At 41.0% G+C, this 25897-nt stretch overlaps 1 protein-coding gene across 4 annotated transcripts in view; it reads left to right on the forward strand.

The window, feature by feature from the left end:
- Positions 1–78: 78 nt before the first annotated feature.
- Positions 79–25897, forward strand: part of JADE1 (jade family PHD finger 1) — a 167601-nt gene continuing 141782 nt past the window's right edge. For 2 of the 4 annotated variants that reach the window (XM_079989434.1, XM_079989433.1), the window contains exons 1-2: positions 79–516; positions 3546–3577. The gene's annotated coding sequence lies outside the window, so the exon portion shown is untranslated. Of the gene's footprint in view, positions 517–3545; positions 3578–15870; positions 15949–25897 lie in introns of those variants that run through there. The other 2 variants (XM_079989430.1, XM_079989435.1) reach the window with 2 other exon arrangements.

Below are 25897 nucleotides of genomic sequence, written 5' to 3' on the forward strand. Positions count from 1 at the left end.
GTAAGGACACGTCACCCACGCTAGCTCGCGCCCAGCAGAACAAATGAGAAAGAGGCGCACGCGGCTACCCAACGGCAGATTTCCACCTTAGGGGAATCTTCGCCTGGGAGGGGTTGGTTGGAGAGAGAGAGGGAGAATGTGTGTGCGCGCGTGTGGCGTCCGCGCGCGAGCTAGCCTTCGCCCTCATAAATTCTTGGCGCTCACGTGGTGCCGACGGAGGAATGCCGCGCGCGCGTTGCGGGCGCTGGACTAGAATATTCTTTTTGAGGGGGGGGAGAGAGAAGGGGGCTCGGCGACGCCATAAACATGCTTCTGTGCTCCCCCGCCCTTTCCCTTATCGATTGTAAAATCAGGGCGGTGAGACGCTGCTTATCTCCGGTAGGCTCCCTCAAGGCGTTTTTTTCAATTTCTTTTGCCTTCACAATGGCGAAGATGCATGAGCGTCGTCATGAGTTGTCAGTGGTATATTGCACCTAAGAACACGGGGCGCTCTGTGCAAATAAAATGAAAAATCAGGTAGGCCCTACCCCACAGACTTGTTAACACTCGCCCTGAGGGAAACGCTGGCTGAAGGAGGCAGGATCTCTCTATCGTCCCAGCTGCTGGAAACCCAGCTGCTGGAGAGAGGGCTCGTTTGCGCGGGCTTCCTCAGGCATTGGGGTAGCCGTTGTGAGAACAGGGGCGCAGGGACTAAAAGGGCGGTTGGACTGACCCAGCAAGCTGTTTTTAATACATAGTGGCTCCCTTTCCCTAATGGGCTTTTTAAAATAAGCAACCCTCCCCCCAAAATATCCTTCACCGAAATCCACATTTCTTCGCTACGGTATTTTGTTTTAATTGTGCTTCGGATTTTTTTAATTCAACATGTCCCAGTTTTTATTCTTTAACACTATATTCTACCGTTTTTGGTTTGCTTTGTGAGTTGCAGTTACATGGCTGCTGTATAAATGAACAAAACATGCCAATTTCCTAGTACCCACAGGACATGCTTTGCACGCCACATCATGCCCAGAAGAAAGCAGGATTTCCTATTTTAACACCTCCCCACTCCAAAGCATTGGCCACAAGCTCCAGAGGCCTTCTGTAAGTGCTTGCTGAAAACAGTTTCTCTTGTTGGTCATGGAAAGGGGCATCCTATTAAGCTAATTCTAAGATTCTTGACCAGCCTCTATCTAGGAGTACCTCACACTTGTTGCCAGACCTCTGTGGATCTTACTGGCATACAGTAAGGGTACCCCCCCCCTACAAACGTGTGTGCACATGGGTAAACGGATGTATACACCACTCCCCTAAAAAGAAGTGATATGAGAAGGATGTTTATGTCTGTAGCAGGTGGGGTCAGAATTAATATATTGCAGAAATACATCGGATGTTACTGAACTACATCTCTTTTAATCCCCATCTAGCATGGCCATAGTTCAGGGATTATGGAAATTGTAGTCATTAGTGTTGGAGGGTACCACAGCCCTGAGCTGTGGAAAACACACCAGGGCTAATATTCTAGAAAAACACTTTCATATGGCAGTGCTCCACACAGAACCATAATGGTTGAAATGTGCTTACTACAAGGAGTCAAGCTGCAGTCCAAAATAGGTTTACTCAAAAGTAGGTTCTACTGAAACCAATGAAAATTACTTCCAAGTAAATGTTTTGGGATTTAAACTAAACAATAACAGACTTCCACATCTGACCTTGTCTTTCCAACTTCCTGTTGAGCATATTAATCCATGCTGTTTTAAAGCAGACTGTGCTTAAGCAAATATAATGGGTTTTTAAAACTGAAACTATAATAGAAGGAATTCCTTTTTTAATCCACCCAGAACAACAGGAGTTTCATTGGACAATGTATTTTATCAGTGAATACCATATTCAGAGTACAGGGAAGAAGGGATGGGTGTAGCTTATTTGGATTTCCTTACCGTTTGGAGTGGGGTTCTGAATGTATAATCCATTCCTAGTTTAATGCCATTTGCAATTTATTTGGACAAAAATGATTATATAGATAAATATAAATGCATGGGAATTTCAGAGAGAGGTGCTGTAAATTCCTTAACATTTTGAATGAGGTTTTTTCCTGCTCTTAGTAGAGAATATATAGTTGCCATAAGCAGAACACACACAAGTGAGAATAGTAATTGGCCAGGTATCAGTTACCAATACACAGATTCATCATAAGTATAAATGGTAGTGTAATTGTACAGTAATGAAGAAACATCTCTTTAGATTGATATATACAAATGTAGGTGAATTAAGAATCCTTACGTTATCCCTAAGCGGAGAATAAAATTATGTACAAGTAGATGATAGCAGTGCTTTTTTTTCTGTGGGGATGCAGGGATACGCATACCCCTAAATACCATATTTTTTGCACCATAACACTCACTTTTTTCCTCCTAAAAAGTAAGGGGAAATGTCTGTGCGTGTTATGGAGGGAATGCCTACGGGTGGCATGCCTACGGATTTTCCTCCTCTAAAAACTATGTGCATGTTATGGTCGGGTGCGTGTTATAGAGTGAAAAATACAGTATTTTGTGAATCTAAGTTTGGCCTCATTGAGGGGTAGTAATTCAATATGAGTAGGAAAATGAGAGTACCCCTAAACTTTTTTTTAAGAAAAAAAGTGCTAGATGATAGTATGGTGCAGGCAGGAAGGCCACCTAGTGATAAATTTTCCTACATCTGTCCCGAAAAGGTAATGTCTGTTGCTAATATAAAGACATGGGAGAGTGGTATAGTCCCATTGCATGCATCTCAAAGTATCAGATAGGTTCCCTTACCAAACAAGTGTATCTCCACTTTATTCTCATGATGCTGGTGCAAGGAATGGATTCAAACCTGGCTTTGAGGACAGGCTGGCCACTTCTTAATTCCTTTCATGCCAAAACCATTTCTCAGTCTATCATTTTTTTGTGATTTTTGACATGGGATTCTGCTGGTGTATGACTGATTACATTGATATAGCACTGCCCCTATCCCTGTGCCAGTACAATCCTGTTGCTTGGCTGCAACAAGTTCTCTTCTCTATGATAGCATCAGTACTATACTGGTGCAAATGGATTTGGGATTGGTGCTGTCCAGTTTAACATACGTCATTTAAGGACTAGATAGTTCTGCAATTTTATCATTTCATCTCTAACCCATTGCTTTTAATGCATTTAGAATATCTGATAGAGGGCAGCTCCTTTTTATAGCAAAATCCTCAGTTACAATTAAGAAAAATAATGATAACAATAATTCTGTCATAAATAATACAATTATTTTCAGTTTACCTCAAACTGTAAAATATAAACAGTAGCTATATTCTGTTGATAACAGTCTTTCCAAAATTAACAAATCTAATTTAAAGCAAAATCCCTTTTGTGAGCTTCCCATTCCTTACCTTCTCTACTCTGAACTAAATGTGTAAATGGTGTTGTGTATATTCCACACATATTCCACACTGCTCACCCAATCACTTTTATGTGGACCTTGTCCATTTCCCCATTTATTTACCACCTCAGTTTGCATTGTAATGATTTTAACACCCACCAATTATTGTTTTTCAGCTGGTGCTCTTTACATATATCTACAAGGCAAGGTAAGAATTTGAATACTTTCAGATTCCTTAAGAAGGGCAGCCTGTCCTTCACCTGTGTATTTGCATGAAAGGCTTGCCTTGAAATTTGTAGGTCTTTTCCAGATAGATTTGTAAAAAAATACTGGTATTGAAATCCAATGGGATTGGGATTATTTATAACTATGAACGTGGAGAAGAGGCCAAAAACCTTCGGGGCGAGGGATTCTGAGATGAGGCCAAGAGTCTGCAATCTGAAATATTGCTTGTAAGCTGCAATATTGTGGTAATGGAGCTGTAAGCATTCCTGGGATAAATTAGATGGGTGGGGTCACACTATCGTTGAAGGAGCAAGTACATAGTTTGAGGGTTCTCCTGGATCCAACTATCACTGGAGGCACAGATGTCTTTGATGGCTAGGAATACCAGTTACCAACTTTGGTCGGTAAATCGACTATGGTTGTTATTGGATCGGGTTAATGACTGCAGTTTTCCATGCACTGGTAACTTAATGGTTGAATCACTGTAATGTGCTCTGTGTGGGGCTACTCTTGGGGTTGGCTGGGAGGCTTTAACTGGAACAGAACATAAGTTAGGTTGGTTGTGGGGGCAAACTAACACCAGCATACAATGCCCTCCTTGCAGGATTTGCTTACAGACTGCCAGTCTGCTACTTGTACTCTACAGCTCATGATTCAGGTAGATAGCCGTGTTGGTCTGACGCAGTAGAAATAAATTTAAAAAATGAAAAAATGTCCAGTAGCACCTTACAGACCAACTAAGTTTGTTCTGGGTATAAGCTTTCGTGTGCAAGCACACTTCTTCAGATAGCTGAAGATATCTGAAGAAGTGTGCATTCTACAGCTCATAACAAGGTTACTTGAGAGCCTGCCTTATCCCTAATATACCTAGTAGAGGAGTAGGGCTTTTAGCGTGGCCGCCCCTGTTCTGTGTAACAGCATTCCTATTGAGATAGGACAGGGACCCACTATCTGCATTTTTAGGAAACACTTGTAAGACATTTTTGTCCCAACAGGCTTTTGTAAGATAGATAAATGGGTCTTTGGTATGAGTGTCTTTGGTATGAATGGTTTTAGTTTTGTTTAAAATGTATCGGTTTGCGTGCATGTGTGTTTTTAAACCATTTTTGCTGTTTTTATTATATATAATTTTGAGACAACTGTTTAATAAATTGACAGCAATAATGATGACAAATAATAATATTGTATGTTATTATCTTGATCTGATTTTTAAAAATACAGATATTCAAAAGCACCTGTACCAGAATCAGATTATTGGGGCATATTTGTACCAACACAACTACACAGTCTTTATTTATTAATCACCTTCCATACAGACATGCCTCAAGTCAATGTACAAAATAAAATAGAACCAGCCAAAAAGAAGAAGGAAGCCCCAGTTAAAAACAACACAGAAAATAATAGCAGATGAATTTTAAAGCAATACAAAGTAGACACCTATGGCAGCCTTGGCTTTATGGAATGTGTGGTGTATGTGTCACCTGTGTTGTGTGGCTTCATGCTGCAGGGCTCTGAAAGGCAGCCTTCTGTGATTATTTTTCCCTGCGCCAGGCTGGAGTTGGTGAGATGAAAAGAAGCCTACATTCCTTTGTTATCCGGATATGGTAAGAGAAGACTTGTGGTGCAGCCAGTTTAAAAAAATGAGCTGTAATGAGCCTGAAAAGTCATGAGGAAATATATGGAGGCTGTTAGAAACATTTGTCGTAGCATCAACACAACATGTGGTTTGTAATGTTTGAAAGGTGTGGACATGATTCCAGCAGCCTCCAGCAAACTTCAAAGTGTGCTATTCAGCTTGTCTCAAATTTACTTGACTATTGTACTTCTAATTTCTTCTGGAAATCTAGAGGTTTTGATCCCAACATACAGAAAACCAGAAACAATCCGGCTGCTGTTATATGAACACACACAAACATACCTATGCATATACATATACATATACATATACATATACATATACATATACATATACATATACACACATTAAGAAATTTCTTCACATAGAGCTGACTGAACATAACAACAACTTGGTCAGACTGTCCTGTACTTCGTTTAGGAACTCGTTTGTCAACTAATGGAAAATATGCTAATTGTATGGGTGTGGAAAACCTTAATTGCCTTACCTTGCCTGTATAGTTGCCTTCTCTTAATTCCATTCGTAAATTAGGAAGAGGCCCACATGAAGAATGCTTCCCCATGTGAATGAATCAACATGTTCACTTTAGAAACATACCCAGTTCATTCTCAAACTTTAAACTAACCCCTCCCCTTCCCACAAACACATTTATTTTGAAGCTAGATCCAGTAATTTCAACAAAGCCTACTTCTAAATCTTAAAGATGATGTTTTGTCTTTTTCAAGACCAGACTCCTTGCCACCTTGTCCTCTATAATAACAGCTCTTTTCACCCTCTTAGTGAAAATAGGGGCTTAACAGAACAGGTTATCAAAACTGGAGTGGCATAAGGCATGATTTCATGCTTCTGGCAGACACACCCTCCCTATCTGACTGCACAGAACCAAAGGATCTACTGCTGCCACACACCCTGCTCAGGAAAGGCAGTAGGTGGGTGTGCACTCATCTTATTACACATTCTCCTTGTTGTTCCAGAGAGTAGGCAGGAGGATGAAACAAGGCAGGGAGTTAGCATACATGCACTGACTTTGATCTTTAATTACCAGGCAGTATTTTATTTAAAAAATCCATAGCACACTGTGGTAATTTCCAAATTTGTATAAACTTCAAGTAGATCAGCTCCTTGAGATACTGCATGAAGATGGTACACATATTTATACTTTTTTCCACCGAACCCACTGAACTGCTCTTTTACTGTCTCGTGTGCAGCTCTGGTTCGCCAGAAGCAGCTTAGTCATGCTGGCCACATGACCTGGAAGCTGTACGTCAGCTCCCTTGCCCAGTAAAGCAAGATGAGCGCCGCAACCCCAGAGTCATCCATGACTGGACTTAACGGTCAGGGGTCCCTTTACCTTTACCGATTCTGTCTGAAACACACATACCTGCTTGTAATGGTTGGTGACATTCACAGTGACATAGCAGTCCTCGTTGTTGAGCCTTTTTTAGGAGATCAGCCAAAGTTTTTTAAGAGGCCAGAAAAGTTGTTGAACTTTTTGGGGGAACATCGCCAACATTTGCTTAACTGTTTTTTTGAGGGACTCATCAGAGCACATCAGAACATATTTGCAGTATGTCACTTGTTCCTGAAAATCAGAATAATCACACCAGACGTATAATAATCAACCTCTGTTTGAGAGTCAGGAGAATATTTTCCAGGTTTGGGGAAGGGTGTGGAATCATATCCAGACAGGCATATACAGCCCTAACTTTTGTTTTTAGAAATTCACTGACAAACTCACAAAAGAGCAAGGTATAAATAACATTGATAACATTTTCCTCCATTTTTATGCATTCAGGATATATCCCCTGCTAGGAGAGGGGCTTGTAGGAACCACATCCACACACATTTTCTGGAAATATCCTGGAATAGCAAATGGTCCAGATCTACCTGAGCTGACTTGCCCAGCCCAACAGCTGCTGCAGCTTCTAATGAGTGAAAGTAGGGAAGTGGTTAATACAGAGTTTGTTTCAGGCTTCCTCAACCTCAGCCCTCCAGATGTTTTTGGCCTATAACTCCCATGATCCCCAGCTAACAGGACCAGTAGTCAGGGATGATGAGAATTGTAGTCTCAAAACATCTTGAGGGCCGAGGTTGAGGAAGCCTGGTTTTTTCAATAAATAAACAAGCCAGCCACTATTTCTCCACCCAGTCAATCAATCAATCAATCAATCAATGAATGCAGAATGATTAAGTAAAAAATAGATATTGGTTAGTGAAAGAGACTCATGGTTGCTTGCTTGCTTGTTGTGTCTCTGGCAAGGTCACAAAACCAAAACTAAATTAATCAACAACAAAAATAGCTCCTCAGAAAGCACACTGTAACTCCTCTAGTCTTCAGGGAAACATCCCTGACCGTGCTGAAAACCAGTGTATGTTTCTGGTAGGCTAATACTAGCACATAAGGCTGTTTCTGATGCAGTTCTGACTCCTCCCATGTCTGCTATAGCGGTTGTTCTGGACTGGTCTCAAAACAACAGATGGGGGAAAAGCTTTCCTAATAGGACTGACTTTCTGGCAGCTCAATCAGTCACATGGTTTTTCTACTTTGAGACATGTGAGAGGGACCTATGTGCCATAGCTATACTTTTGAATTAGGGTTGTCTTGAGTCATTTAGGGAGCATATGGACAGAGCTTCCTGCTGCAGTCATACCACTCTCACTGAAGCAACATCATCATCTCCATTGGGTCATTCATTTCTTTGATGCATCCCTCTCTTCTGTGGATTATCAGAATTGCACAGATATGTTAAAATGCCACCTTATCGGCACCACTCATGTCTCAAGTTTGCAGAACAAGACTGAAACACAGCTATAGTACTCCCACCCTCCAAAGTCTAACTCTAAGAAGCTTTTCAGTTTGAGCAGTTTTTAAACTCTAGGATAAGCTTTTCATTTAGAAGAAGTTGTACAAATATGTCTTGTTTAGTTTGATGCTTAAAATTAACATTTTTACTGTGTCTGTATACAGTACTAATGCACCCCTCACTAGAGGGCTATGTGGGCCAGAAGTCCAATAAACAGACAAGAAGAGGCTGTTAACCTTGCAGTGTGCTGCAGTGCAAGATCACTTTGCCACAGCTCAAGTCAAATTTGCTAACATATATGAACAAAACATGACTTTGAACAAAATCATAACAGTTAAAGTTGTGAAAAACAGTCCTAGTCACTATTCTCTAAATGCAAATCATCTATCAAACTATAACCTCTTTCTCCTGTCCCTACTTTATGCTAGTTCATAATATTTTGATGCAAACATTGGAGAACATACACCAATCCTGCGCAAACATCTCATTAGAGGACAGAAGACTGAAATATCCTCCTCTTGTCCTTTTGTTCCCTTGTCCTTTAAAGCACAAACATTTCCATTGCAAATATGTTTCGGCATGTGTGAGGCAAGGCACTTTGGCTTAGGCATTTTTGTTTAACAGTTGCTGTCTGGCAAAAATCTGCTGTTTTGTCAAGCTCCACCCAGTGGTTGTGTAAGCCAAACACATCCCCCCGCCCCAAGAATTAACCAGCTCCTCACCGTGGGATGCCTTTTTGTACGTTCATGAATGTATTGGAAAGTTGTTCAAATGTAAATTCAGATTGCAAGCTCTGTGGGACAGAGACTTGCTTTTTTCTTTTTCTTTTGTAATTATATTAAAGCACTAAGATACTAAAAACAATAAAGAGGAATGTGGGTGCTCAATACATACGGCTATATTGAAATTACATTTGAATAATGCTACTTTAGGGTTTTGTCTAGGGCTTATTTAAGAAACTGCATGTGCTCAAATTTCTACTCCCACACAACTATTAAAGGTAGAAGAGCCCTTTCCTCTTTTGTACTACTTATTCCTTATCGTTAGTTGCTTGGAGAAAAGTGCCAAACATTTACCAGACTTGGATGACATATTAAGCCATAGTTAAAAATAAACTGTGGTTTGTTTGGAGAGAACCAAATAATAAGCACTGGTTCAAATGTAATGCAAAGCCAGATGAACAATCACAGAAAACAACTTCATGGACCTGGGTCACATACCAAAATAGAATGCTTTATACACTATCATAGGTTGGCACATCTATAGGACTAGAGAAGTAGTGCCCCCCCCCACATGTCTTGCTGCCTTTTTCTAGCAAAGGAAAAATCCTTGAGATTTTTTGCTTGTAGTTTAGGGAGGATGTTTGCATTTGACAGTATCCCTCTCCCAAACCCCCAAACCCAATTATATGAATGTAGATGCAAATGGGAATCTAGAAACACAAGCATCCAATTTGTGCTGCATATGCACGTGCAGTTGTACTTATATTTTCTGCATGCCATTTTAATGAATTACAGGTCCTGTTTGATGACTGATCTTGACTTACAGATCAACCAGATTGCAACTACAGGTTGTTTACCTCCAACATAATACACTCACATTTCAGAAAATCAAGTCTAAATGTAGGCTTGCATGTTTCCCTCCTGTTTACAGCTTCAGTGGTTACTAAAACTTGAGAAAATATATAGCAAAAAATTGCTTTCTATAGCATAGTTTGCATACTCACTTCTACTGTTTATCTACCTGGACAGGTCTGCACAAGTTGTGATCTGTCAAGCTGAACACTGCCCACCACCAGTCATGCATGGCAGCTTGATCTACTACATAGTCCTTTCCTCCTGGTACCCATTCTTAGAAAATCATTGCCTCTATTTTATCCCTATTTTTGCCTTTTGGGGACCCCTGGTTAAAATATTGTTATGAGTTTGGGGTGGGGGAAAGTAGGCAGTATGCAGAGACATTGCTAGTCCTTGCATCTAGCAATTGTTAAAATATAAGCCCAGCTCACTTCCTGTTGGGGTGATTGTCTGCGTAATGGGCCACTAAGGGAAACAAATGATAGGGGCTCTGTGTTAGATGACAAATGGATGGTGGCAAATGGGTGAGGCCCTCCCCCAGTTCGTGGTTAGTTTTAAGACAAAAGGCCAAAGTAGAGAGATCAGTTACATGAGCTAGAAGCTGGAAGAGAAGCGGCAGGCTGGAAAGGCAGAGCGAGAGCCATGTTTGATTTCTGTTTCTGTTTCTATTATTTATTTTATTATTTCTAATAAATGCACACCATGCATTTAAAGCACTCCCCCCAAATCCCAGGAACTATAGATTACCCCCTCATGGAGCCCTTAACAAACTACAGTTCCCAGAATTATTGGGGGGGCGTGGGCTGGGGGAAATGTACTTTAAATGTATGGTGTGTACGAAGCCACGGTTTCTCCAATCCAGACACTGCTTCTAGGCAAAGCAGCTCCAATGCATGCACAGAGTTTATGTACCAGTGAGAATTTTTCTATTCATTCCATTGAAGAGTGCTGAAATCAGTGGCCAGAAGAATGCAAATAAAGGTTTGCTTCTTCTGTTGATATGGGTGAAGAAGTCCAGTTGTGCAGGAAAGTCTTATGAGCACCCAAACACCTATGGATATGAATCAGGGTAATGTAGAAGAAAGGCCTAAGCACCAGGCCCATTTAACTAAGACAGACCCAACAGTTAGTAATCTTTCAAAGACTGGAATGTAAACTATTGCATCATTCTAACAGAGGCTGGTATTTGTATGCTTAGGGGTACCTTAAGGCCTATACAGTGTAGAATTCCTGTACAGTACTTAGATTCAGTGTTTATATTATGACAGATTGATCCAGATTTTTTCCCCCTTAAGGTTAGAAAGTTCTGAGACTGTTTTGCAAACTTTTTGTCATGAAGATATGCATGCAGTCTGTCTACTTATTAGGAAAAGTACAAATCGAGAAAAAAGCATGTGGTAGCTGACTCATAACTTGGCCTGAATATCCATCATTTTTGTTTGGACAGAACATGCTTATTTACTGGGTAGCTATTATACAGTTTCTCAGTTGCATTTTTGGTCGCTTGTTAAAGTCTGGAATTTGCAGCAGATAAAGTCTGGAATTGCAGCAGATATTTCTACCATCCTAATTTCTTTATGCCTAGTGAGTGGGTATTTGGCTCTTCCCCATGCTGCAGATAAACAAAAAACTCTATACAGTAGATTAAGAATATATGCAATATAACTGCCTTGTGAATCATGGCACCACAAGGTTTAAACTAGGTTTCCTGGGTTACCCCAATTCCACTGTGTATGTTCACCTGAAAGTGAAAGCCGGGAGGATCTAAAATGTGTTTTGCTTTATTTTTAAAATCCATTTTAAATTAAGATTATACTACACATTGTCAAGATTTAAGGCTATAATGAGACTTCGATTGGTGATGTGACCTGGTGGATATTAGGTGAGGATTTATTTAATGTGTGTACCAACACCTGGGACGCAGGTGGCACTGTGGGTTAAAGCCTCAGCGCCTAGGGCTTGCCAATCAAAAGGTCGGCGGTTCGAATCCCTGCGGCGGGGTGCGCTCCCGCTGCTCGGTCCCAGCGCCTGCCAACCTAGCAGTTCGAAAGCACCTCCGGGCGCAAGTAGATAAATAGGGACCGCTTACCAGCGGGAAGGTAAACGGCGTTTCCGTGTGCGGCTCTGGCTCTGGCTCTGGCCAGAGCAGCGATGTCACGCTGGCTACGTGACCCGGAAGTGTCTCCAGACAGCGCTGGCCCCTGGCCTCTTAAGTGAGATGGGCGCACAACCCCAGAGTCTGTCAAGACTGGCCCGTACGGGCAGGGGTACCTTTACCTTTTACCTACCAACACCTATCTGTTGCCAAAGGAAGAAACTTCCAGCTCGCCTAGGAAGTCTTCTCCTATCATTAAACTAGAGTGGCCAAGGTGATAACTTCCAGATCCTCACTAGTATGGATACTTCTTTTAGTTAACTGTTTAGTGGACTCTGTAAATAGCAGCTGAAGGGGTGGGGGAGTTAACAGGGTTAAGACCTCAGCATACTCCATGCATGTGTGTGTGTGTGTGTGTGTGTGTGTGTGTGTGTGTTTGTGTGTTAGTTACACAGGGGATGATGGACTTCAGACCCACTAGAATATTGATCTCCAGCTGGTGGGTCAGAACCTACTACTGAGTAGTGGATCGCGATGCCAGTACTACTAAAAAATAAATATATTGTTCAAAAAGTAATGTTCATGGGTGCTAGACTCCTCCAAATTACTGGGTTTCGTAAATGTTAGAATTTAATCAAGACTTAGAATGTTAAAACTGTGCTAGACCTGTGTGTATTTAAGATGTGTATTAGACACGTCTAATTTTCTGTAATCAGCATGTGTCAAAAGCTGATTCAGCCAAGCTGGTGCTTCTTGTGATGTGTCAAAAGCTAATTAAGCCAGGACTAGCTTCTTGTGCGAAGCTATGACCTGTTAAGACAGTGGTCAGCAAACTTTTTCAGCAGGGGGCTGGTCCACTGTCCCTCAGACCTTGTTGGGGGCCGGAATACATTTTGAAGGGGAAAAAAGAACAAATTCCTGTGCCCCACAAATAACCCAGAGATGCATTTTAAATAAATGCACACATTCTACTCATGTAAAAACACCAGACAAATAACCTAGAGATGCAATTTAAATAAATAGACACATTCTACTCATGTAAAAACACCCTGATTCCCGGACCGTCCGTGGGCCGGATTTAGAAGGCAGTTGGGCCAGATCCGGCCCCCGGGCCTTAGTTTGCCTGCCCATGTGTTAGGACAACAATGTGTCAAAGGAACTCACCAGAAACTCCTCAATAGATAAAGTGAGAAGCAATCTGGGTGGGAGTAGGAGGTTAGGAGTGATGTGACCTAGAGAGCAAGGCAAGCTGCAGAGCAATGCCAGGGAGCCATGACTGATTGCTGCTGAAATCTAAGGCTGTAGCTATGGAAGAAGCAAGACCCTGTTGGAGTGTAATGCTGTGAACGCCTCCATCAAAGACTCAGCTTGTATATATGTGTAAATTAACCATATAGCACAAAGACACCACAGTCCCCACTGTGCCTTATTTCCAAAAGAAAACATGGCCCTTGATAAGTGCTCCTGGAACCCCCTGGAATCTCACACCGCTCAGAGATTTGGATGGTGGTGTGTAACTAAAAGAAATGGATCACCAAGTGCATATTTAGGCAAAAATTCAGTTCCAGGTTGGAAAAAGTTGAAGACTAGTGCTCTTAATTATGTTGGACTACAGCCCCATCATTCCTGTGTCCCATTGGTCATGTTGGTTTGGGCTGATGGGAGTTGGAGTCTTGCAACATCAAGAGGGCCATAGATTCCCCATCTCTGTTTTAAACTCTTTAACCTTGTGATATGGACTCCCTGAAACTACCCCCACCCTTGAAGCAGGAAGGGAAGATGCTCTTGGGTACACTCACAACTAATTTTAACTGACACACAGCCAATCTGGCTTTGACAGAGATTGATTGAAATGTTTGGCAAATTTTTAGATGGGTTTTTCTATTAATTAAACATGTTGTGTGCATGTATGTGTGAGAGAGTGCTTACATTTTGCATTCAGGACCATGTCTTGCAGCCAACAAAAAGCAGTGGGGGTGGGAATGAATAAAAAACAAGCAGGGTTGTAAATATGTTTCAGAGTTCTGCCAATGCCACAAACTACTCAAGCTTTATTTCAAACAGACCTTGATATATTTACCACCCTTAATAAAGTTACCTTTTAGTTTTCTATGCATGTATTTACCTTCTTCAAGGCATGAATGAAAGCCAAAATGCACTGTTGTATACAAACAGTGATGTAGATTAAATTAAGGCCACACCAGTGAGATCTATGTGTCTTTGAGCAGAACATATGCCATCAAATGCTGTCAAGATTATGGGCAGGCTTTAAGCAAGTCAATAAGCAGGTTACATTCCTATAAAATAAGGGCAAGGGAGCAAATTACCCTGAATAAAAAGCATGATACCCTGTTCCGAAATGTGAAAAGATTGTGATCTGGGAAATCTTTAGATAAAATGCTCATTTCTCATTATAAATATAAAATATGAATAGTCTTGAGGTCTGACCAAGATTCTTAATACCATAAGCATTACCTTTATAGCAAATCTTTAGTTGTGTCATTCCATGTGATAGGGGAGGATCCAGTTAATGTGGAAATAGGAGCTTCCCAACGGGATTGGGTGAAATACAACACAGATTTGTTCTTCATCAGTAGACAGGTATGCCTGAAAATATGACTAATGAGTTCAATTCCTTACCAGCTTTAGGGACCAGGATGATGGGAAACATGCTTTTATTTCCCCATCAGTCTCTTCAACTCCCGCCCTATAGTGTATATGACTCGCCCATGACTGTTTTTTAAGGTTAAGGGAAGCTGAGGCATGTTGTTTTCACCCCCCGCCCCAGTTTTCAAGTTTCACATACACATGCTTTAAGGGTCTTGTGAATTAGGATCATCAGGCATTGGTAACACTGCAATCTGGCAGATTTATCCAGTTACTTAAAATAGGGATAATTCTGGGCAATAATAATAATAATAATAATAATAATAATAATAATAATAATAATTTATTTATACCCCGCCCACTCTGGGCGGCTTCCAACAAAACACTAAAATACAATAACCTATTAAACATTAAAAGCTTCCCTAAACAAAGCTGCCTTTAGATGTCTTCTAAAAGTTTGGTAGTTATTTTTCTCTTTGACATCTGGTGGGAGGGCGTTCCACAGGGCGGGAGCCACTACCGAGAAGGCCCTCTGCCTGGTTCCCCCTAACTTGGTTTCTCGCAGCGAGGGAACCGCCAAAAGGCCCTCGGCGCTGGACCTCAGTGTCTGGGCAGAACGATGGAGGTGGAGACGCTCCTTCAGGGCTTTAAAGGTCAGCACCAACACTTTGAATTGTGCTCGGAAACGTACTGGGAGCCAGTGTAGGTCTTTCAAGACCAGTGTTATATGGTCTCAGCGGCTGCTCCCAGTCACCAGTCTAGCTGCCGCATTCTGGATTAGTTGTAGTTTCCGGGTCACCTTCAAAGGTAGCCCCACATAGAGCGCATTGCAGTAGTCCAAGCGAGAGATAACCAGAGCATGCACCACTCTGGCGAGACAGTCCGTGGGCAGGTAGGGTCTCAGCCTGCATACCAGATGGAGCTGATAAACAGCTGCCCTGGACACAGAATTGACCTGTGCCTCCATGGACAGCTGTGAGTCTAGAATGACTCCCAGGCTGCGCACCTGGTCCTTCAGGGGCACAGTTACCCCATTCAGGACCAGGGAGTCCTCCACACCCGCCCGCCTCCTGTCTCCCCAAAACAGTACTTCTGTCTTGTCAGGATTCAACCTCAATCTGTTACCCGCCATCTATCCTCCAACCGCCTCCAGACGCTCACACAGGACCACAGCACAAGAGGCATTGCTAGCCCTATCCTCAGCGTTTTGGGGACAGTCGTTCTTCAGGGTTTCAGACGATAGCCTTTCCCCACTGTACTCAGAGATGCCAGGTGTTGAACCTGAATCCTTCTGCATGCCAAAGCATGTGCTTTTCCACTAAGCTATGACCCTTCCATCTGTAAACAGAGGGAGTGACAATAATGTTGGCATCCGTCTGTCTCAAAAGACAATGCAGTGTACCTCTGGGGGCAAAGTCAAACCCCTGAAGAATCACAACTGTGACCATAAAGACCAGTTACTTGTAATTGCTGCCTCCTGTGTTGGAAGAATAATGTTGATACAGTACATACTAATTTTACTATGTTTCTTTAGATGCACCAATGTTTATAACACATGTTTGTGAAGGCTTTGGACTCAAACACTTCAGAGTGATCTGACTCAAAGACTTCAGTGATCTCAGTTTGTCAGGAATAGTAAGGAATGGTAAAATATATTACACGTGGGAGGGTGCACTATCTCTTTGGAAAGCAAAGTTCCAATTGATATAACACAGGGAAGTGCATCCTTTAGATATTTATTGGTTTACTTTTCAGTTGGATAATAGCTTGGTAGCTTTCTGTTCATCTGTTTTCTTTACCCTCCAGCAGCCTAGCTGTTCCATGAAGTTCAGCTAAGGGCAAATTGCTATGTCATGTGTTTCCCTCATTAAGAATGTATTTGTGCTATTTTCTCTACTTCTGCTTTGTATCTTGTATTTATTGTTGGATGGTGTCTCTTTATTGATTTTGTGAGCCATTTGGAGATTTTTGGTGATAAAGAAAGGGCCTATATACAGGTGAAACTCGAAAAATTGGAATATTGTGGAAAAGTTCATTTATTTCAGTAATTCAGCTTAAAAGGTGAAGCTAATATATGAGATAGACTCATGACATGCAAAGCGAGATATGTCAAGCCTTTATTTGTTATAATTGTGATGATTACGGCATACAACTGATGAAAACCCCAAATTAGCAATCTCAGAATATTAGAATATTGTGAAAAGGTGCAGTAGCTATTCAATCCATAACTCCTACAATGGGTTCCTGAGCCTTTAAATGGTCTCTCAATCTGGTTTAGTAGGAAGCACAATCATGGGAAAGGCTGCTGACCTGACAGTTGTGCAGAAAGCCATCATTGATACCCTCCATAAGGAGGGAAAGCCTCAAAAGGTAATTGCATGGATGTTACCAAAGTGCTGTATCGAAATACATTAATGGAAAGTTATGCGGAAGGGGAAAGTGTGGAAGAAAATGGTGCACAAGAAGCAGGGATGACCGCAGCCTGGAGAGGATTGTCAGGAAAAGACCATTCAAACGTGTTGGGGTCTTTTACAAGGAGTGGACTGAGGCTGGAGTTAGTGCATCAAGAGCCACCACACACAGATGGATCCTGGAGATGGGCTTCAAATGTATTCCTCTTGTCAAGCCACTCCTGAACAAGAAGCAACATCAGAAGCGTCTTACCTGGGCTAAAGAAAAAAAGAACTGGTCTGTTCCTTAGTAGTCCCAAGTCCTCTTTTCTGATGAGAGCAACTTTTGCATCTCATTTAGAAACTAAGGACCCAGAGTCTGGAGGAAGAATGGGGAGGCACACAATGCCAGATGCTTGAAGTCCAGTGTGAAGTTTCCATAGTCTGTGTTGATTTGGGGAGCCATGTCATCAGCTGGTGTTGGTCCACTGTGCTTCATTAAGTCCAGGGTCAACGCAGCCGTCTACCAGGAGATTTTGGAGCACTTTATGCTTCCTTCTGCAGACGAACTTTATGGGGATGCTGACTTCATTTTCCAGCAGGACTTGGCACCTGCCCATACTGCCAAAAGTACCAAAACCTGGTTCAGTGCCCGTGGGATTACTGTGCTTGATTGGCCAGCAAACTCGCCTGACCTGAACCTCATAGAGAATCTATGGGGCATTGCCAAGAGAAAGATGAGATACATGAGACCAAGCAATGCAGAAGAGCTGAAGGCTGCTATTGAAGCATCCTGGTCTTCCATAACACCTCAGCAGTGCCACAGACTGATAGCATCCGTGCCACGCTGAATTGAGGCAGTAATTCATGCAAAAGGGGCCCAAACCGAGTACTGAGTACATATGCATGCTTCTACTTCTCAGAGGTCCGATATTGCTCTATTTGCAATCCTTGTTTTGCTGATTTCATTTAATATTCTAATTTTCTGATATTGTTGATTTGGGGTTTTCATCAGCTGTACGCTGATGGAGGAGCCAAGGCAGGCCCTGGATAGCAGCATTGGAAGAAGAAAATAAACATGGAAGGCAAACTGTTTACCTTCCCCAAGCAAACCTAGCTAGAAATGGAGGGTTGTAGCCAATGTTATTCCTACTCAGAGTTGTCTCATTAAAAATAATTGTCATGATTATCTTAGGCCCATTATTTTCATTGCCCCTACTCTGCCAGAACAGAGCTCTGGTGAGCTCTGATTAAAAAAAGGCCCTGGCTACTGGTTGTATTTTTATTTTCAGAGACAGTTCATCACCATCATTCCTTTGTTCCTTTTATGTATATACCTTGTCTGTTGCTTTTGACTTGACTTTTACCTCATACCCTTAATTCACCTTGGCTGGTTAGGGCCGTGGCCTTAGGAGACTTGGAAGGCTACATTTGGCCCCTGGGCCTGAAATTCCTTGTCCCTGCTTTAAACCATGGTTAAAAGTGATGCAGGAATATTTCCACCAAGTGAAATTGTTAATGAAGGTCATATACTAAGAACCAACTAAATTATCTGAGTACCATTCCTTATACAGTCAAGGTGGCAGCACCTGTGCACAATAAGGCAATATCAGCAAGTTTGGGAGAACCCCAAGGTTGGCAGAAGTACAAAAAACTAGAAGACAAAAAAATTGTAAGGTGGGCAGCAGCAGAGCAAGCTGATTGGGCGCCTGGGGCAGCGTGCGTGCCCAGGGGCGGGGCCAGCCACCCATGGGGCGGGGCCAGCCAGGGCAGGATGCTCCGCAGGGCCTCCAAGGAGTCTGCCTGCCTCCCACTCAGCTGCCTTACAGCTGGGGGGGAGGGGAGGCAGTGGGTGGACCGTTTGGGCAGGATAGAACCTGCATGCGCCCAAGACACTGCATCTCTCCCAGGCTTGCTGCAGGCACCACGATGAGTGCCATCCGGCATTTTGTCACCCCCCTCAGTGGTGACACCCGGGGTAGACCGCCCCCACCGCACCCCCTTCCTCCGCCCTTGTCTGTGGGGTGGGTGAACACCTCGAAAACATCCAAATAAGATATTGAAAATGATGGATATTGTGCTTCCATCAAATCCAAGCTGTCTCTAAAAGACATGTGTTCTGAGTGCTGAAGATGAAGGAAAGGGAAAGGAAGGGTGACACAGGATGCTGCCTTATTTGAGACAGACTGTTGTCCAGTCTAGCTTAGAATAGTCTATATCAGGCTTCCTCAACCTAGGCCCTCCAGATGTTTTTGGCCTACACCTCCCATGATCCCTAGCTAGCAGGACCAGTGGTCAGAGATGATGGGAATTGTAGTCTCAAAACATCTGGAGGGCCGAGGTTGAGGAAGCCTGGTCTACATTGACTAGTAGCTCTCCAGGGTATCAGACAGGAGTTTTCCCTAGCCCTTCCTGGAAACTTCAGGCATTGAACCTGTGACTTTCTGCATGCAAAAGCCTGAGTTCTGACACTGACTTATGTCCCTTCCATATGACAAAGCATCTTTTATATGACAACGTTGAATGCTGCACACAGTTTCCTCCAATTTCATCAGACTACAGGTGCTGCAGCATCATTAAAAACACGCCCACTATGTTTTAATGATGACAGTGGCAATGAGAGGAATAATTCTAAAGTAATTGTGATGAGGGATATTTTTGGCTAGCTTCCTTTGAGAATTGTCATTAACAGTCTTTTTTGTGCATTGTAACCTTGCCAGCATCTACATGCCATCATTGTGTGTTTTGATGAAATCACAGCCAAAGATATATTTTTTATATTAAAAAAGCACGTTAGTCATTTTGTATTTGCTCCAGTGAATATAAGTATGCAGTGCCATGCAGAGAAAAGGGATATTCATTTTATTCCCTACTTATTTCATATTAGACAACACCACATGATGAGAAGAACTACATTTTCCTGCCAAGTGAGAAGTGCTATTTGTGCTTCAGCTGAGTCCTCATTTTTCTTCTTAGAAAAAACTCGAAATATTTCTGGCAATACATGAAATGCCCAGAAACACACAAGTCTGGTCATAAACCAAAAAAATAAGAAAAAGACCAGCAACCCCTGCCCCACCCAATGTCAGGAAACTATAAAAAGTGATGGAAATGGTAGTTTCAATTTTTAGCATTTTCTGATAAAACAGATTTGGGTAACAAAAATTTGCATTTTGAAGTCCAAGCCCAATTTGATATTGGTAGATATATTTTCTTCAGTAAGATAATATTTAAGCTTTTTAAATAAAATAAAATAAAAAATCTTTAAGCTTTTAAGGGAGATTTGTCTCCTTGAATAACCCAAATAGTTATTCATTAACTGACATGTGATGGTTTTAATTTGCAGTTTTCGATTTCTTGTTTGTTTAGATAGTTTGGGATCAGTTTCAATATTGATTTTGGCAAACACGTTACTTAATATCTTAATAAACCTCTGAGTGCTTCCCTGGCATAGTAAAAAATGAGAACTCTCTTTTTCATCTGCAATTTACTATTTCTGTAATTACTATCACTGTAATTTCACCTTTGCTTTTTGTGATTAAGAATGAAATAGGGACCTTTAGAGATTTTACTACAAGGGTGTACTTTAAGTTTGCCACAGTCAATAATGTGCAATATTATAATAATCCCTTTCCTAGATTTTTTAAAAAAAATAATATTTATTACCTTTTCCAACAATTTAAACACTACAAAAAATAAAAACCATACAATACAATACAGTACAAAAAACACACACTACATTACTTTAACAAAACCCTAACATTAAACTAACAAAACAAAACAATCACAATTTAAAACACATCAAATAATTTCAATATCTTATCTTTCATTCACTTATTTCCACGACCTCCTCACACCTTCCTTTTTGTATTCCACTTCTATTAATTTTTTCAGCAATTCCTTTCCATCTTCCTCTATTTTTAATCCTATAATTATCTTAACACATTCTAACCTTATTTTCCCTTTAATACTCTATTAATCTATTTATCCTTAATTCCTTATAACCTTTCTACTAAAGCCATATAACTTCATTCCAACATTTTCCTAGCATTCATTAATTTTACAGTATTTCCGTAAATAATCTTTAAACTTTTTCCAGTCTTCTTCCACCGAGACTTCTCCCTGATCTCGGATTCTGCCAGTCATTTCCGCCAATTCCATGTAGTCCATCAACTTCATCTGCCATTCTTCCCGGGTGGGTAAATCTTGTGTCTTCCAATATTTTGCGATGAGTATTCTTGCTGCTGTTGTTGCATACATAAAAAATGTTCTATCCTTCTTTGGCACCAATTGGCCGACCATGCCCAGGAGAAAGGCCTCTGGTTTCTTCAGGAAGGTATATTTGAATACCTTTTTCATTTCGTTATAAATCATCTCCCAGAATGTCTTAATCCTTGGGCATGTCCACCAAAGGTGAAAGAATGTACCTTCAATCTCATTACATTTCCAACATTTATTATCGGGCAAATGGTAAATTTTTGCAAGCTTGACTGGTGTCATGTACCACCTATAAATCATTTTCATTAAGTTTTCTCTTAGGGCATTACATGCCGTAAATTTCCTACCTGTGGTCCATAACTGTTCCCAGTCAGCCATCATTATGTTATGCCCAACATCTTGTGCCCATTTAATCATGTCAGATTTCACCATTTCATCCTGAGTGTTCCATTTCAACAGCAAGTCATACATTCTTGACAAATTCTTAATTTTTGAATCTAACAATTCTGTTTCCAATTTTGATTTTTCCACCTGGAAGCCAACTTTTTTGTCCAAATTGTATGCCTCCATTATTTGATAATAATGGAGCCAATCTCGCACTCTATTTTTCAATTTTTCAAAACTCTGCAATTTTATTCTGTCTCCATCTTGTTCCAAAACTTCCCAATATTTCGGCCATTTGGCCTCCATATTGAGTTTTTTCTGTGCCTTCGCTTCCATTGGTGACAACCATCTTGGGGTTTTCTTTTCTAACAAATCCTTATATCTTATCCAAACATTAAACAATGCTTTTCTAACAATGTGATTTTTAAACGCTTTATGTGCTTTTACCTTATCATACCACAAATATGCATGCCAACCAAATACATTATTAAAACCTTCTAAATCCAACACGTCAGTGTTTTCAAGAAGCAGCCATTCTCTCAGCCAGCAAAAAGCAGCTGATTCATAATATAGTTTAAGGTCTGGCAGGGCAAATCCCCCTCTTTCTTTAGCATCAGTTAATATCTTAAATTTTATTCAAGGCTTCTTGCCCTGCCAGACAAATCTAGAAATATCTTTCTGCCACTTCTTGAAACAATCCATCTTATCCAAAATTTGCAATCTTTGAAACAAAAACAACATCAATTCAACAACTTTATTATTGCATTAGCCGTGTGGCCATAGCATAATATACATAGAAATAACAACATAAAATAGGGGGGGAGGTAAAGGTAGATATCGTCCAAGGCGAATACGAGGATAACAAAAGTGACAGGGGATTTAAAACATCGAGTGGCAGAGAATGCAAAAACAGGTTCGATTGTGCGGCATATCGACTACAACTGTGGTGTTAAAGAAGAAGTTGGTGCCGCTTTCCTCTTCATCACACTAAGCAGGAAGTTAGCTGTCATCTCGGTAATCCAACAGTCAGAATCCTGCAGAAGAAGGGACACTATCCAGGGCTGGATTGGGAGATGAAGCTTGTTCACGAGAGGAATTAGAAACCAAGATCTTTCATCTGTCCAGTTGGTACAGAAGAGCATTACATGTTCCATAGTCTCCAGAGCCATGTCGTTGCAGGTGCATGTTCTATTTGCGATGGGAGCTCTGGAATAGCGACCCGACAAAACTGCTGTAGGAAAACAGTTGAGACGGGCACAGGTAAAGGCCCTTCGCTTAGCCTCCGAAGGAATTGTAAAGCAGTATAGAGGGATCCCTTCAGGGGGTGGAATAGCTTGGGCTAAGCCTGAACACGGCCCTCTTGCATGGGAAGCTGTGTTAGAGAAATCAAGTTGCTGTAACTTCTTTTTGATTGAAGGTAGGGCCGCCGGGCTAATACACTCTAAGTTAAAAACAGTTTTACGGGTCAAATTGAGAAGAGAGCGGAGTTTGAGATTAATTGTAGTTTTCCAAGGAGAATTATGAATATCTCTTAGGATCAGGTTGGAGAAACCACCTCTAATTCGAGCATCCGATGCTAATAGGTGGGAGCTATAGGAAATGGCTCGACTCCATGCTCGTTTTTCAATTGAGGGCTGGGCGAACTCAAGTCGTAGGGCTGCACCTGAGACACATCTTGGGACGCCGGAAAGAGATCTCAAAACATGTGAAGTGGGCGATCCAAGTTGCCTGATATTGCTGTAGTCCATACTTCGCAGCCATATAGTAATTTAGGGACAACTTTAGCATTAAATATTTGAATTGCTGCTGGAAGGTGTTTGCCGCCCTTCTGGTGGTAAAATCGGACAATGGCATTAGAGGTCGTGGTTGCAGCAAGAGAGGCAGATTGTAGATGGGTGGTCCAGGAGAGATTATAGGTAAATATTAAGCCTAGATATTTAAAGGCTTTTACCTTTTCTAAGTAGCCACCTGTGATCTTAAGCGGCTCCAGCTTGAGTTTGCGGGAACAAGTGAAGTGGACGACTTTCGATTTTTTATAATTAATATTAAGAGCTTCCGCCTTACAATAGGCGATAAATGCATTAACTGCATTTGCTAGGTCCACAGCTGTTCTGGATAAGATGACGGCATCATCTGCAAAAACAACATCCTTGGCAGCACATTCATTTTTATCACAGCAATTCGGCCTAACAATGATAACTTCAAATTTGTCCATATTTCTAAATCCTTTTTCACTTCAGTCCAACATTTTTCATAATTATCCTTAAATAAATTCACATTTTTGGCTGTCATATTAACCCCTAAATATTTCACTTTCTTAACCAATGTTAATCCTGTCTCCTCCTGAAACTTTTCTCTCTCATTCACAGTTACATTTTTCTCTAAAACCTTAGTTTTCATCTTGTTCAACTTAAAACCTGCTACCTGTCCAAATTCTTGAATCAGTTCCAATACCCTTTTAGTACTAGATTCTGGCTCCTGTAAAGTCAACACTAGGTCATCAGCAAATGCTTTCAGTTTGTACTGTTTAACTCCCACTTGTATACCTTTAACCTCTTGGTCCTTTCTAATAATATTTAACAAAACCTCAAGGACTGATATAAAGCGCAATGGAGAGATTGGGCAACCTTGTCGTGTCCCTTTCTCAATCTTGAATTCTTCTGTCACCACATTGTTCACAATTAGTTTTGCCTTTTGTTCTGAGTAAATTGCACCTATACCATTTTCAAAACCTTGGCCTACCCCCATCCCCTGTAGATTCTTCTTCATAAAACCCATGAGATGTTGTCAAAGGCTTTCTCTGCATCCACAAATATTAAAACTGCCTTGGTATTGATATTCACTTGTAATTTTTCTAGAATATTAATTATATTCCTCATGTTGTCAGACAAGTGTCTGCCCGGGAGAAAGCCCGCTTGGTCTTTATGAATTTCTTCTACTAGAACCTTTTTTAGTCTTTTAGCCAAGATGTCTGCAAAAAAATTGTAATCCACATTAAGCAGCGATATGGGGTGGTAGTTCTTAAGCTGTGTCTTTTCAGTTTTTGGTATAAGTGTAATAAAAGCTTCCTTCCATGACTCCGGTGTCTTTCTCCCTTCCAAAATTTCGTTACAGACTTCCTTCAATGGTTGTATTAACCATTCTTTCAAAGATCTGTAATATCTTGAAGTCAAACCATCTGGTCCTGGAGATTTACCTAATTGCATATTCTGGATGGCCCCTTCCACCTCCTGATCCATTATTTTATAATTCAACATTAGCTGTTTTTCCTGAGAAATTTTGTGTAGTCCGTTTATTTTCAGAAATTGATCAATGTCCATTTCTTTCTGCTTCTCCTGTGTATAAAGTTGTTTGAAATATCTCTGAAAACACTTCCTGATCTCCACTGGGTTCTGTCCTTCCACTTCCAAATTCATAATAGTATTTAGTTTTTGTCTTTTTTTCATTTGCCAGGCCAATAATTTTCCACACTTATTTGCTGATTCAAATGTCTTTTGCCTCATCTGTTTAATCTTCCATTCTATTTCCTAATTCATCAGCTTTGTATATTGTACTTGGTATAACTTTCTCTCTTTCAGAATCTCCTGTGACTTTGGTTTTGCTCTCAGTTTCTTCTCTCCTTCCTCTATTTTTCCCAGGATTTTATCCTTTTTTTCATTCTGAGTTCTCTTCTTAATTGCATTCTGTTGTATTAGGAATCCCCTCATAACTGCTTTGCTTGCGTCCCAAATTACTCTTTTTTCCACTGTAGTATCTATTTCATCAGATAAAGTTTAAAAAAGAGGAGAAATAAATTCTTGGCCCAATCTTTTATTACTCAATATCTTCCTATGTAGCCTTATCACATGTGTTTCTTGTAAACAAATCAAGTCCAAATGTTCTTTTTTCAATAAATGAAAGACTCTCCACCTTTTTTCCGGGGAATTCAGTCCATTCACATTCCAGCTCGAAACCTGCAATGCCATCATGTATTTACGCTGATATTCCTCCAACTGCACCCAACGCTTGCTCTTCTTCCGTTGGTGGTGGTGGTGGCACGTTCACTGGGAAATCCAGTCCAAAGGATAATGTTGATATATCCAATATTCCCCTGTTTGGTGATCCTCTATCCAATGCTCTTTGCTCTGATCTGGTGATCTATCCGTTACTCTTGACTCTTTTCCAAGTCCTTTCTGCAGATCTTCGTATTTATCCAAAAACTTTATCTTCTACTGATCTTATTTTTATTTTCCTTTCTTTGAAACTGAAAGATAGACCTTGGGGAAACTCCCACCTAAAGATAATTTTGTTCCTTCTCAGCAGGGCAACCAGATCTCTGTAGTTAGACCTTAGATCCAAAAGATATTTCAGGACGTCTTAAAAAATTTCCACTCTTGACTGTTGTACTTCTAGGTTCTTCTGATAGTGCCAGCCCAATATTCTATCTCTTCTTTCGTTTGAAGGGTAATCAAGCAATCTCTTATTCTGTTCTTCTCTTTTTTTCCTCCTCTTCCAAGTCTAAAGGCCCTCATAATTCTAAACTCTTCTTGGCCCAAGTCCAAGTCCCCAAAGTCAGCAAATTCCTGTGTGAGAAAATCTGTCAAACTTTCCTT

The sequence above is a fragment of the Podarcis cretensis genome (assembly GCF_951804945.1).
Source record: "Podarcis cretensis genome assembly, chromosome: 9".
NCBI classification, from domain to species: domain Eukaryota; kingdom Metazoa; phylum Chordata; class Lepidosauria; order Squamata; family Lacertidae; genus Podarcis; species Podarcis cretensis.